The sequence below is a fragment of the Rattus norvegicus genome, chromosome 15 (assembly GCF_036323735.1).
Source record: "Rattus norvegicus strain BN/NHsdMcwi chromosome 15, GRCr8, whole genome shotgun sequence".
NCBI classification, from domain to species: domain Eukaryota; kingdom Metazoa; phylum Chordata; class Mammalia; order Rodentia; family Muridae; genus Rattus; species Rattus norvegicus.
This window is the reverse complement of record NC_086033.1, coordinates 50,782,135-50,797,324: the sequence shown is the minus strand read 5'-3', so window position 1 is coordinate 50,797,324 and position 15,190 is coordinate 50,782,135. Positions and strand designations below refer to the sequence as shown.

Below are 15,190 nucleotides of genomic sequence, written 5' to 3'. Positions count from 1 at the left end.
AGCAAGAGGGTGAGAAGTTGGCAAACAGCCACTTTTATAGTAAGCCAGGCATACCTGACTGTTGCCAGGTAACTGTGGAGTGGAGCCTAAAAGGAATGCTAACAGATGAGGCTTAGTTGGTAGAGTGGTTTGCCAGAATGCACAAGGCCCCAAGTTCAGTACCCAGAATTGCACAAAACAAAGTATGGTGGCACATAACCCCAGCACTCCAGAGGTGGAATCAGACGGATCCAAAGTTCAAGTCATCCTTGGTTATTGAGTGACCTGGAGACCAGTTTTAAACATACTAGAAACTATTTAAAATGATGTTTTTAAAGTAACTTAATTTTTAAAAAGGTAATTACAGAAAAATTTTTAAAAATTAACACTTATTTGTTGTGAGCACACATGCATGTGTGTGGTCAGAGGACAACTTGCTAGGGTTGAGTTTTGGGGTTCAAACTCAAGCTCCCTTTCCCAGTGAGATGTCTTACCAGCCCAATTACAGAAATTTAAAAGCAGATTGTAAGCCTTACATATGTATTTGAGTTTAGAAGCTATGCTTATGTATCTGATTAAGGAACTGGGAGTGTTTCTTACCCAGTTGGCTATGAAGAGTATCATCTTCAAGTAGGATCTTGAGGACCAGTGAGCTGGCTTAGTGAGGACCAGTGAGTGGCTTTGCCACCAAGTACGATGACCTGAGTTCAATCCTTGGGACTCACATAATAGCAGGAGAAAACTGATTCTCACAAGTTGTCCTCTGACTTCCACATGTGGGTACACACACACACACACACACACACACACACACACACACACGCACGCACGCACGCACGCACGCACACACACACACACACACACACACACACACACCACACACACACCAAAATGTAATTAAAAAATAAGTGCTATCTTGAGACAGTCACTTTTTATTTTAAAGATGTGAGACACTCAAGAGAAATTATAAGCTCAGATCCAAGGAACTGAGGGAAGATGGAGTAAAAAGAGGAGGAGTCATGCTGCACAGAAGGGGAATGAACTTTAAAACAACAGTCTGGGGAAGGAAAGCAGGTCTAGATTGAGAAATATTTTAGTTTTGGAGACTGAGGGAGATTAATCGGGAGACAGCGTTGGTTCTTTTCAAAATTGGATGCAAAAATGCCTCCCAGAGAGTGGAGGTAACTTGTTGCCAGGGAGAAGGCCCACAGAGATTGTGGAGTGTGGAATCTTGCTGCAGAACACAAGGGGAGAACGCTGACTGCAGAATGAGGCCAGACCAGCTGAGATCAAGAACTGCGTGTTCGAAATGGCTACTCTCCATAGTTGTGTGAGCCCTGCCCTCCATCCTGAGAAGCACGGATCTTGGCTTCTTGGCTTCCAGAATTTAAGCACAAATACAGGATGTGGCAGAAGAGTGTGGGAGCAGAGGATGGCAACATTCTGCTGGTCTGGCCTGGTCTAGATGAGGTGGATAAGAAACGAGAATATGAACAGCCCCAGACAAGAGGCAGCAAGGGTGTGGCACTCTGGGAAACTAGAGTAGATTGGAGAAAGAGAGTGGCTGCTATCAGGATAGGGTGTTTCCCTGGAGGAAGATCCTGAAGTCTAAAAGTCAAAATTTTGGAAGCAAATTAATTATGGTATAAACAAGCTATTTGGGGACATAAGAGCTGGGAGGATTGTCATCCAGGTGGTGGCAGTGTATAGTTGTGGCATAAAGATGACTGACTACTTGGTAGTGTTTAGTGAATTCTGTGGATTTTCTTTTTTTTTATTAATTAATATTTTTATTAACTTGAGTATTTCTTATTTACATTTCAAATGTTATTCCCTTTCCTGGTTTCCGGGCCAACATCCCCCTAACCCCACCCCCTCCCCTTCTTTATGGGTGTTCCCCTCCCCATCCTCCCCCCATTGCCGCCCTCCCCACAACAATCACGTTCACTGGGGGTTCAGTCTTAGCAGGACCAAGGGCTTCCCCTTCCACTGGTGATCTTACTAGGATATTCATTGCTACCTATGAGGTCAGAACCAGGGTCACTCCATGTATAGTCTTTAGGTAGTGGCTTAGCCCCTGGAAGCTCTGGTTGGTTGGCATTGTTGTACATATGGGGTCTCGAGCCCCTTCAAGCTCTTCCAGTTCTTTCTCTGATTCCTTCAATGGGGGTCCTGTTCTCAGTTCAGTGGTTTGCTGCTGGCATCCGCTTCTGTATTTGCTGTATTCTGGCTGTGTCTCTCAGAAGAGATCTACATCTGGTTCCTGTAGGACTGCACTTCTTTGCTTCATCCATCTTGTTTAATTGGGTGGCTGTATATGTATGGGCCACATGTGGGGCAGGCTCTGAATGGGTGTTCCTTCTGTGTCTGTTTTAATCTTTGCCTCTCTATTCCCTGCCAAGGGTATTCTTGTTCCCCTTTTAAAGAAGGAGTGAAACATTCACATTTTGATCATCCATCTTGCATTTCATTTGTTCTAGGCATCTAGGGTAATTCATGCATTTGGGCTAATATCCACTTATCAGTTAGTGTGTGTTTTTCTGTGATTGGGTTACCTCACTCAGGATGATATTTTCCAGTTCCAACCATTTGCCTACGAATTTCATAAAGTCATTGTTTTTGATAGCTGAGTAATATTCCATTGTGTAGATGTACCAGATTTTTCTGTATCCATTCCTCTGTTGAAGGGCATCTGGGTTCTTTCCAGCTTCTGGCTATTATAAATAAGGCTGCTATGAACATAGTGGAGCATGTGTCCTTTTTATATGTTGGGGCATCTTTTGGGTATATTCTCAAGAGAGGTATAGCTGGGTCCTCAGGTAGTTCAATGTCCAATTTTCTGAGGAACCTCCAGACTGATTTCCAGAATGGTTGTACCAGTCTGCAATCCCACCAACAATGGAGGAGTGTTCCTCTTTCTCCACATCCTCGCCAGCATTTGCTGTCACCTGAGTTTTTGAACTTAGCCATTCTCACTGGTGTAAGGTGAAATCTCAGGGTTGTTTTGATTTGCATTTCCCTTATGACTAAAGATGTTGAACATTTCTTTAGGTGTTTCTCAGCCATTTGGCATTCCTCAGCTGTGAAATCTTTGTTTGGCTCTGAACCCCATGTTTTAATAGGGTATTTGTCTCCCTGCGGTCTAACTTCTTGAGTTCTTTGTATATTTTGGATATAAGCCCTCTATCTGTTGTAGGATTGGTAAAGATCTTTTCCCAATCTGTTGGTTGCCGTTTTGTCTTAACCACAGTGTCCTTTGCCTTACAGAAGCTTTGCAGTTTTATGAGATCCCATTTGTTGATTCTTGATCTTAGAGCATAAGCCATTGGTGTTTTGTTCAGGAAATTTTTTTCCAGTGCCCATGTGTTCGAGATGCTTCCCCACTTTTTCTTCTATTAGTTTGAGTGTATCTGGTTTGATGTGGAGGTCCTTGATCCACTTGGACTTAAGCTTTGTACAGGGTGATAAGCATGGATCGATCTGCATTCTTCTACATGTTGACCTCCAGTTGAACCAGCTGAAAATGCTATCTTTTTTCCATTGGATGCTTTTGGCTCCTTTGTCAAAAATCAAGTGACCATAGGTGTGTGGGTTCATTTCTGGATCTTCAATTCTATTCCATTGGTCTATCTGTCTGTCTCTGTACCAATACCATGCAGTTTTTAATCACTATTGCTCTGTAATACTGCTTGAGTTCAGGGATAGTGATTCCCCCTGAAGTCCTTTTATTGTTGAGGATAGTTTTAGCTATCCTGGGTTTTTTGTTCTTCCAGATGAATTTGCAAATTGTTCTGTCTAACTCTTTGAAGAAGTGGATTGGTATTTTGATGGGGATTGCATTGAATCTGTAGATCGCTTTTGGTAAAATGGCCATTTTTACTATATTAATCCTGCCAATCCATGAGCATGGGAGATCTTTCCATCTTCTGAGTTCTTCTTCAATTTCTTTCTTCAGAGTCTTGAAGTTCTTTTACTTGCTTGGTTAAAGTCACACCGAGGTACTTTATATTATTTGGGACTATGATGAAGGGTGTCATTTCCCTAATTTCTTTCTTGGCTTGTTTCTCTTTTGTGTAGAGGAAGGCTACTGATTTATTTGAGTTAATTTTGTACCCAGCCACTTCGTTGAAGTTGTTTATCAGCTTTAGTAGTTCTCTGGTGGAACTTTTGGGATCACTTAAATATACTATCATTTCATCTGCAAATAGTGATATTTTGACTTCTTCTTTTCCAATTTGTAGAAAAGATATGTGTAGTGTCATTTCAGAGGATCATAGGGGAAGCTGTGACCTTGGAGGAATTCCAGCTTTTTAGCTCAGTCAAGTTGGCAGAATAAACTTCTTTCTAAAAAGTTGTTTTCAGCCACCTATATTTATGTGGTGATGGGTTTCATGATGATATTTCAGACACACATGGTAGATTTCGGATTACATTTACCCCGTTATCTTCTCTGTATGCCCTCCTTCTGATTCTCTTTCCAATAGCCTCCCTTCAGTTACTCTTTCCTTCCTTCCTCCTACCTTCCTAACTCTCTTCCTTCCTTTCTTTTGCACCCTCCCTCTTTCTCCCTCCCTCCTTCTCCCTCCCTTCTTCACTCTTTCCCTCCCTTTGTCCCTTCCTCCCTCCCCTTCCTTTCCTCCTCTTCTCCATCCCTTCCTTTCCTCCTCCTCTCTATCCCTTCCTTTCCTCCTCCTCTCCATCCCTTCCTTCCTTCCTCCTTCCCTCCATCCCTTCTTTCCTTCCTCCTTCCCTCCATCCCTTCCTTCCTCCTCCTCTCCATCCCTTCCTTCCTTCCTCCTTCCCTCCATCCCTTCCTTCCTCCTCCTCTCCATCCCTTCCTTCCTTCCTCCTTCCCTCCATCCCTTCCTTTCCTCCTCCTCTCCATCCCTTCCTTCCTTCCTCCTTCCCCCATCCCTTCCTTCCTTCCTCCTTCCCTCCATCCCTTCCTTCCTTCCTCCTCCTCTCCATCCCTTCCTTTCCTCCTCCTCTCCATCCCTTCCTTCCTTCCTTCCTCCCCTCCATCCCTTCCTTTCCTCCTCCTCTCCATCCCTTCCTTTCCTCCTCCTCTCTATCCCTTCCTTTCCTCCTCCTCTCCATCCCTTCCTTCCTTCCTCCTTCCCTCCATCCCTTCTTTCATGTCACTCCTTCTTTATTCCTTCTAATGTTTTTCCTGGTGACCCAAAGGTTTAATTAGCATTGCTTCCATGAGCACAGATAAGGAGTTATTTACAGGAGCATGGGACATTATCAATTGTTACATCACTAAAGAAATGCTGTTCCCTCCCTAGCAACCATTAACTTCTTATAGATCGTCTAGGGAATCATTGTATTATCATATTGATTATCTCTGTCCCAAAGCCCCGCTTCTCAGAACCATGGTTGGATTAAGTTTCCAGTGTCCTACGATCCCATGCAGGGCTTTACACACCAGCATGAGTTTTGACATCCTAGTTTCATGAGGTCCCATGTATCAATTGTTGAGCCTGAGCCATTGGTGTTCTGTTCAGGAAACTGCCCCCTGTGCCAATGAGTTAAAGGCTCTTTCCTACTTTCTCTTTTATTTGATTCAGTGTATCTGGTTTTATGTTGAGGTCCTTGATCCAGTTGGGATTGAGCTTTGTGCAGGGTGATAAATAAGGATCTATTTTCATTTTTTTTAATACAGATCTCCTGTCAGATCAGAACCATTTATTGAAGATGCTTTCAGTTTTCTTAGTTTCAGGCATTCTATAACAAACACTAACTCAGATCTTTTTCAAATTATAGTGGTTTCCTGATTTATCTCTGACTCTAACCTCATCCCTGTTAGATCTGGCCTTAACTACCAGGAAGACTTATTTAGTGCATTGGCCAGCTCACCTTTAAAAACTCTTCTGATAGTCCTACTCTGTCTATAGGTTCAAGTTTAACTTCATCACAGCATGCACAATCAAGCACCTATTTCTTTAGGTATTTCTGCACCTTCATTTATCCATTAATATACTCCAGATCTAATCTAGAGAATGGCGCCACCCATAGTGGATGGGTCTTCCCAACTCAATGTAATTAAGATACTCTACTATAGGCATGCCCAGAAGCTTGTCTTCCAGTGGTTTTAGATTCTATCAAGTTGACAATCAACATCAACCATTTCATCCACCTTGGTTGGCTGTACCTTTGGATAAATAAACTCTATTATTAAATTGTTTTGTCAAAGCGTTTTTGTCATAACAACTGAAAATGTAGCTACTACACTGTCCTTCCCTTGCCTTCCCTTGCCTTCTCTTCCGATTCCTTTTCCATTTCTTCCTTGTTTCATGGTTATCTTCCAGTATTACCAAGTCATCTCTTATTTATTTTCTGTCCTGGTTGGATTCCTTTTCATACAATGCTTTTACTGGCTCCTTGGTAAAAGAGTGATACCCATTTGCTTGGCCACCTTTGAATAATTGTTACTCATTCCTTAGGATTCAGTTTAGGTAGTGATCCCTCTTTGGAGTCTTCTTGGGTCCCAATTTTGAGTCCTGCCATATTCATGTACTTAGGAGCACTGGCATCTAACGATCAGAACAAGGAGTGTGGCAGGAGACTGACCTGGGTACACCGATGCCTATCCTTTGATTTTGACCCCTGGATTTTGTGACTGGAGATGATATGATTAAGTTACAGTGATGTCACAAGGATCTTCTTGTTGTTTAGGTGGTACCATGTGTGTAGTTGTCACTCAGTAGACACAGAAGCTCATTAACAGAGGGAGGAACCAGTCCTTTGTCTTCCTAGAGATTTGTTTTCATCCTCCTCTGATGGTGTCCTCATCACAATGGCAGAATATGAGTCTCTCTTGGGCTATGTAAGCTGGGGCACCCAATGGAGCATCTATCTGTAGTGAATCTACTTGCCCAGGAAAGGTGTTTGAAAGAGTAGGCTCTGTTACTTCTCCCTGTCTTCTGACCCATTTTCTCCTCTTTTGCCCAATTCTTGTTCACAGGAAACTCCACTCCCTCCTCTTTGGAAATGTCCCTTGTCCCAGTGTTTCACATCCTTTTGCTGATTGAGTTGCCCCACCTTTTCATGGCTGTCATTGGTATATGAAAGATGGGGGTGGGGAGATGATGGGGAGAGAGGTTGACTTTCACAGTTATGGAAACTGAAAAGTCATACAGTCTTCCTGGTGCTTGTTAGAGATCCAGGGAAATTGTGGGTGTAGTTCTGAGGCAGGGGAGTAGTTTAGAGAATGGGGCTTTGAAGGCATTACAGTATGCAAAGGCTGTAAAACATTGTATGAAAAACCCAGCTGGCAGGGAGGAAGGCTGCAAATCCTCAGGCTGTGATCACCCGGGACAGGCTGGAACTTGATTCAAGTATGGGTCAGGGTTACTCCAGGATACTCGAAGGCAACCTGTGACTTGCAGTCACAGTAACAGAAAGTGTACAAATATGTAAATCATCCTAATGCTGGGATATTAAAGCCTCATTTTCCCAGAGCATGGCTAGAGCATCTAAAACTTTCTCCCTGCTGCAGCCTGCTTCCCACTTCTTGGAAGCATGCTACTAATTAATTTCTACTGTCACTGTGTGTCCCTGCTCAAGGCTGTATCTTTGAAGGTACAGAACCTGGAGATCCTTGCAGATGCTAACTGAACTCTGAACTCCAGTATTCTTTGATGTCAGTTCCAGTCCATATCCCCCAAACTGAAAGTCAAAAGCAGAGATGGTCTGAAGTCTCAGCTCAAAGGAGGTGGTGATGGATACCTCTGGTCAATTATTTCAGGCAACAAGTGAGGGTCTTGATTTCTTTCCTTTTTGGTTCCCATTGGGTCAAATTAGATTGGATCATTACCATTAAACAGGATGGTTCATGATTCACACTGAGAGGGCCCACTCAGTCTACCGATTGAGATTCAAAATTGATGCAGAATGCACTCAGAGACACATACCAGGACACAACATGTAACTAGACTTGGAAAGTTTAATGACTTATGTATAGTCTTCAATGCTCTTTCCATGAAGGAGGAGGGGATGGACCTCATAGCCCAGTCACACTGAGTAAAACTATTTATTGTGGAAGACAGTACACTATGGTAAGGTACAATCTAGGAAGAGAATTCACAGCTCTGTCCTTTGGTCTCTGCTATGTAGACATTATTTGCACGTGTTTTAGGGATGAAGTACAAAGCCTCAGAAACATATAATTCCGGTATATGAACCTTTGCCTTCTCCTAACCTGCGTATCTCCTGGCATGCACCCATAGCCTTGACCTTAGGGAAGGACAGCTTCCATTGATTAAGTTAGTATTGATTTATCTTAGTCAATAAAACGGAACTCGAACAAATAGATTAGGTTGAGTCATATCATCATAAACCATCCTTTTCATCTGGACTTTGTACCTGTAATGCACTGTAGTAGTTTTTCAGAAGAGTTTAGATATTTTTTTTAAAATTTAAACTGTTTTGATCACTCCCAATTATTGACTAATTACAGAACTCTCTAATTTGACTTGTTATGGTGTAAAACCCATGTTCTTGAGTCTGGAGAAATTGCTCAGAAGTTAAGGTTTCTTGTATTTCCAGAGGACCTGAGTTTAGATCCCAGCACCCATGTTGATGACTCATAAGCCATCATGACTTCAGTGCCAGGGGATTTGACATTTACTGACCTCTCCATGACACATGACACACACACATACACACACACACACATACACACACACACACACCACACACATCATTATCATCATCATCATCATCATCATCATCATCATCAGCAGCAGCAGCAGCAGCAGCAGCAGCAGCATCAGCATCAGCAGCAGCATCAATAATGTTCTTCCCCGAATCTTTAAATCTATGCCTCTTATGATTTGTGAGCCACCATGTGCATGCCGTGTCCACTGGAAGAGCATCCAGTGCCCTGAACTGGTGACCCAAATCTCTGAAGCCCCCATCCTTCTAATTTCACAGCAAGCAAGGATTTCCTCACACTTACCTCATGGGTTGTCAGGCCAAGGCTGAAGCACAGACTTTGTTTCCTGTCTGTGCACATTTAGACAGATGCAAGCACTTGATTTTTCTGTTGGAATTTCAAAGCATGTCTGATTAGACATGTTTAAGGTGAAGGAAAAGTTGCAGATTAAGTTGTTTTTTAATCTGAAGAGTTAGGCCAACAGTGATACCTCATTTTATCATAAGCACAGGCACAGGCTGACTGTTGCCTGGTTTTCTTTACAGCATCCTCCATGGTCCTTCCTGTTTTCTCTAAAGCACAAACTGTCCATGTTTATATTTGGGGGTTCCTTGGTGACCTTTCCCCTATTTTCTCTTTATTACCATCTTCCTCTTTCATTCTCTTTTATCAAAAGATCTTGAAATCCCTCTAAACCATAGAAATGTAGAAACTATGCCCCACTCTGTCCCACAAAGAAAAGCAGTTGGCGCTTTCCTCTTAGGGGGACCTTCATGCTCTGGAACCTGACTGGATGCTGAGTCTTGTAAGCTGTGAAAAGGATAAAAGTGATGAGCTTGTGCTCTGAGGCCTTCTCCCACACCCCACACTTCTTATCAGATGACTCTGGATTGCTTTGGACTGATACGCTAGAGTTCATGAGCTGTGGTTTTTTTTTTCTTTTTTGGGGTGGGGTGGGGTGGGTTGGGTGGATGGATCAACTGCTTTTTGTAGGCTTGGCTGTGTACTGGAGCCAGGCTTCTTCGAGCATGGTCATATCCACATAAAGTACTGAGAAAGGACAGGTGACTGGAAGTGGTCAGAACATTTACAGGCATTCTGGCCAGCACAATGTGTAAGGAAATAGACTTCTAGAGCTCCCTATCCCTGTCAAAGGAGGTCAGGCCAGTTGAAGGTGAGGTCCGTTTCTCCAGAACCTTCTGGAAGAACTGCAGGCAAGACTGGAGATCTGTCTCTCTGGGAGTATTTTATTATCTGATGATCCACGGACGAATGCTGGAAGGCCTAAGCAAAGGCTTTTGCAATCGGCTTTATGGCTTGTTTGTTTGCTCAAATGTCCATGGTCCCTGTGTGAGTTCTGTGCAGAATAAAACCCCATCATAAGCAGTCTAGCAAGCTGACTTGTTACTGGCCTGTGGCTTTGGTAAAATAGTTTACCTTTGGTAAAATAGTAATCCATTCCTGTAAAAGGAATGGATTAGTTCCTGCTGTTATAAAATACTTGACTAAAACATTGGAAAGAGGAAGGTGTTAATTTGGCTCCCAGTTTGAGGGTAGAGAATGTCATGGTGGAAAAGTCACAGTAGGCAGGCCTATGAGGCAACTGATCACATGGCACTTATAGTTGGTGAGCAGAGAGGGGCGAGCACTGGTGCTCTAGAGAATGTCATGGTGGAGAAGTCACAGTAGGCAGGCCTATGAGGCAACTGATCACATGGCAGTTACAGTTGGTGAGCAGAGAGAGGCGAGCGCTGGTGCTCAGCTCCCATACTCATTTGTTAGTTATTCATTGATACAGCCCAGGACCCACCCCAGGGAAAGGTGCTTCTCAATGTAAAGTTGGACTTTCCAACGTCATTAATCAAATCTCAAAACTCTCTTATAGGCAAGGCCAGCACGTCCTACGTGATGCTGGGCTCTGTTAAGTTGATATTCAATATTAGTCATCACTAGGTCCTATCTGGACCAGAAGATGGCATTTAGTTCTAATATGCTGAGGGGTTTATGAGATCCTTTAAATAGTCAAGGCTGACCTCCAGAAAATGTTATTAACTCATGATGAAGTCCAAGAGACTAAAGCTGTAAGATTCCTCAGGCTCCAGGGATAGCTCAGTGGTAGTGTGGTTTCCTAACATTCATGAGCCCACCCTCTGGGTTTGACTCCCAGCTCTTAGGACAATCCTTTGCTTTTGGCTGAATGACATCATAACTGGGCAATAGTGCTATACTCTTATCCACTGTTGAGGACCGTGATTGGCTGTCAAAGGCTTCATTTCTGGAACCTACACGGTGAGTCAGCCAATGTGCTTTGTTAGATCATTATGCTTTTGAACTAAAATGTTGTTATTATGACTTTTGCTATTTCTGGTGACATACTTGTGATTGGTCTCTGATGTGGTAAGATTGGGTTGGGGGAGAAGAAGCTACCAAAAGACTCTTCTTGAATGGGTATTGTTATGTGAGCACCAGCTTTCTTCTATTCTATTTGGTACCCCCTATCTAACAAGTACACCGTGGTCCAGGAAAACCCATCTCTTCCTCCAGCAATCCATCCTTTAATAGGTCAGCTACCAGAAAGCTGCACTTACTCCTGGTAAACTTTACCTGATCTCAGTCTGTGTGAATCCACTAAAGGGCACATGGCGAAAACCCCACAACTCTTCTCTGGGGTCAGGTTGTCTTGCCAGTAAATCTAAGTGCTTAACAACACACAGAAACAAAACACTTTTCATTGATAGCAACTTAGGCTATCAATGAAAGCTAATTTTGATGGACCCTTGGAAAGTTTGGATAGCTGGAAGGAGCTGGTTTCCTCCAGCTAGTAAAGCCATTGTCATGGAGAAGATTTCAAAAAAATGCTGAAGACATCAAAAAAGAGCAAGTGCTAAAATGTACACATTCTGAGAGCTTGCTTTCAGTTTTATGATTCTGAATTTTAGCTTTAAAAAGAACCATGGCAACATTTTCAGTATGGAAACAAAAGAACCACAGCAGGAGAAAAAGAAGACAAAAAGGAAGAAGAGAGAGAGGGAGAATGGGAGGGAGGGAGAGGAAATGCCAGTTTTTGGTGTCCCTATGGTACGGTTGTAGCTCATACACAGTCATGGACTTTAGACAACAGAGCATAGACGTAGGAGTATTTGAGTCAGTGGCTTCTCTAAAACTCAGCTGTAGTCAGCATAGCTATAGCTATACTTGCAGTTGACAATTTAATAAAAACTTGTATTTTCTTCAAGTCTCTCTCTCTCTCTCTCTCTCTCTCTCTCTCTCTCTCTCTCCCTTCCCCCCAGTGTATGTTTGTGTGTGTGTGTGTGTGTGTGTGTGTGTGTGTGTGTACACATGTACAAGTGTCCATGGAATCTCAAAGACATTAATTTCCCTGGAGCTAGAATTACAGAAACTTGAGACTTCCTGACTTAGCAACATACTATCTGTTCATTGGTCACTAAATTCTTCTAACACTTACCTCTGCTTTGCTCTGGGGCCTGGGAAAGGTCTTACACAGGCTCTAGTAGAGGACTTGTAACTGATTCAGGCTGCAGTCACTGAAGAGTAGTTGGTCTCTGCCCTTGAGAACTTCCTGTTTCCTCCACTCTGTCCTCATGTTTATTACAGAGGGGGATGTGACAGTAGGTGTCAATGTCTCTCCTGACTAGAGGCTTGTGCTCTGGACCATCTTATTCTGAAATGGAGATTCCATGGTAGCTTTTATGGAGAAATGATAGCCATCTCTGAGTTCCTTTTTCAGGCCAGGAATGCAGGGAGATGTTGTGGGTCCTGCGCTTCATTAGTTACATACCTTTAGCATTCCTCAGTGATCAAAACATTTTTATAGACATCTCAGCAAGTTTTTCTGAAGGTGTTTCTCTACATGTGTGACACAGAGAAGACAACCCAGCCAAACGGAGATGAGGGTACTTTAAAACAGAAATCCAAACTAGCATCGCAACATGTGGTTTGCCTAGAAACAAATACAGAATACTTAAATTACATCTATTTGTATGTGTGTATGTAGGGGCACCCACTATAGCCTGCACGTGGATGTCAGAGGGCAGCCTATGGGGGTCATTTTTCTCTTCTACTACGTGGCTCTAGGGATCAAACTCAGGTCTTCAGTGTGTTTCCTCACTGAGCCCTCTCACTAGCCCTGATAGAATACTTTGAAAACAGTCTTCTCTACTCTTTTTTTCCTAAGGCAGAGATCACCTTAGAACATCTGTTTTCACTTAGTGAAAAAGAATCGTACCACAACTTCAGTAAATTCAACTTGGAAGTAAGAAACAGGAGAGGGGCAGAAGTTAAAGGCCTTAGAATCCTACCTTGGAGGGGCAGTCCTTCCAGCCCATTTTCTTGTTCATGCTTTGGGTGGCCTCTATGATGCATGGGTCAGGCAGGCTGAGCTTCCTGAGAATATGACATCATGCATCTCTGATTCTGCTTGTGCAGAACTACAGGTATCTATCTTTCAGTCATACTACAGGGCAGGTCCACTGGGGACTCTGTAGCCATGTTCCTGTCATCTGTCACCTATGCTGCTGGAAAGATGTCAGTGTGGACAGGGTTGCTTACACACCAATTATTACTGATTTCAGGTCAATAACAGGAACTGATCACATGTCCTTGCCCAATCACTAGCCACCATTGTATGACATCCATTTTATTAAGAAAAAGATTACTGCTTGAAACCACTTTCCAAACTGAGTTTGAGGAATTGCATGGAATTTATAAAATTATATTTCTTTTCTTTAGTCTGCTGTTCAAAATCTTGAGTGATGTCTGTTGGCTTGCCAATAGTTCCTTTTGCTGTTACATTGACCCACAGTGTCTGACAGGAGTGTTTTTATTTTTCTTCTCTTTGGATACTTCCATGGGTGGCGACCTGCCAATGTTACATGCTCACCCTCAGTCACTTATTTGGCAGTTGAGTTTGGAAGGAGACCTGGCCACAATTGTGGAAAACCATCTTCTCTCTTTCTTGAGCAAAAGCTGCCTGCAGGAACTGGCCTGCTCTTCCTTTTTCTAATGTTGTGGTGTGTGCCTGGTCTGCTGTAATGACCGTCATTCAGGTTTGCCTAGGACATGAGGGGTGACATCTAGGGGTGCGGGATGTCTGGTCAAACCTGGGAAATTTTGGAATCCAGGACTTGGAAGGCCTGCTTGTTTCATATGAGAGCCTTACTCCTGGCTGTAGTATCTATCGCCAAGGAAAGTTATCTCTTATTCACCCATTGTAGGTTTTATCTCAAAATGGAGGCTATCAGGATCAGGAACAATGCTTCTTGTGGGGCTTCTTAAACCTGAACCTTGGGATTAGACCTCCTCCCAAAGATCTCACCATGGGCTGACTTGGAACAAGTCCAGATCTGAAGCAGCACTTCTCCAAAGTAAACATCTCCAGGGGACTATGAAGTTTGGTCTAGTAGAGGTCATGGATCAGCGTTTATTTATCTATTTGCCTTCTGTAGTGTAATTTCTCCAAAGTCCAATAATGTTTAGACAAACATTCCCTTGATGATGAGGGGCAGGGACATCAGATCAAAGCAGGGGCAGCAGATCCGGGCTGAGTGGAAATGAGTCAAGCAGGATGAAGGCAAGGGCTAGGGACACCCATATCACATCAAGGTGGGCTTGGGTGGTAGGGAGAGTTACAGGCCACTCTTTGCTTGCTTGGTGAGCAAGGTAGACATGACACAGTGAATACTGTGGATGGCTTTACTCTGTATAAGGAACGTGGTGAGAAGTAGCAATGGCTATTATAAGATTCACTATAACTGTTTAGGTGGAAGAACTGTCTAAACAGAAGTTGTTTTCTTTCACTTAAATGTCTCCATACCTTAGGTAGACCAAACATGAAAAGAAACAGAGACTCCTCTGGTTAAGTGAGGACATCCTAACCTCTTCTGCCCCACGTATTCACTTACCAGTCATTGTCAAATAGGGTCCTTTGAATTATTACTATGGTTTGTGATTATTTGCTTTGAATAGACCATTACAATGCTTATAGTTACAATATTAAATGACCAGCACAGTGTGGGCACTGGCCAATTGTAACAGCATCTAGTCCTGCCTGTACTTGAATATGCAAATTACCTTGTTAACGTCTCTCTTCAGAGAGTAAGGACTCCTAAATTCTGTTATTGAGATTCTCCCAGTTGATCCTGCTGCCTGGAACATCAATCCTCCCAACTTTCTTTTTTCCTTCTCTTTTCCTTATAATTTACAACTTCCCAAATGATAGAGTTCTAAGGATCTGTTACATAAGATTTGGAGAATCGGAACCCTTGTGCAAGCTGATGAGGGTGTATAGAGCCTGGACATCAGAGCTAAGAGTCCCTTCATTCCTTGTTTCCTTCTTTTCTAAGGAAATTCATGGTGATTGCCTTGACTTCTAGCTGTCTTTCCATTCTGGGATTTGCTCCCTAAGGGTTAACACTGCTAACATTATGTGACATTTTGAGGTCATCTGACCTGATTTGGGCCATCAGCTACTGTCCTTGTACATGCAGTGAGGATTGCTGAGAGGGACCTTCCCCCAGTTGAGGCAAGGTACAG

At 43.0% G+C, this 15,190-nt stretch overlaps 1 long non-coding RNA gene across 1 annotated transcript in view; it reads left to right on the top strand.

The window, feature by feature from the left end:
- The first annotated feature begins 514 nt into the window (after nucleotides 1-514).
- Nucleotides 515-15,190, top strand: part of LOC134481982 (uncharacterized) — a 37,476-nt gene continuing 22,800 nt past the window's right edge. Inside the window, exons 1-2 of the long non-coding RNA XR_010057939.1 lie at nucleotides 515-1,449; nucleotides 10,806-10,927. This is a non-coding gene — a long non-coding RNA (uncharacterized LOC134481982). The remainder of the gene's footprint in view (nucleotides 1,450-10,805; nucleotides 10,928-15,190) is intronic.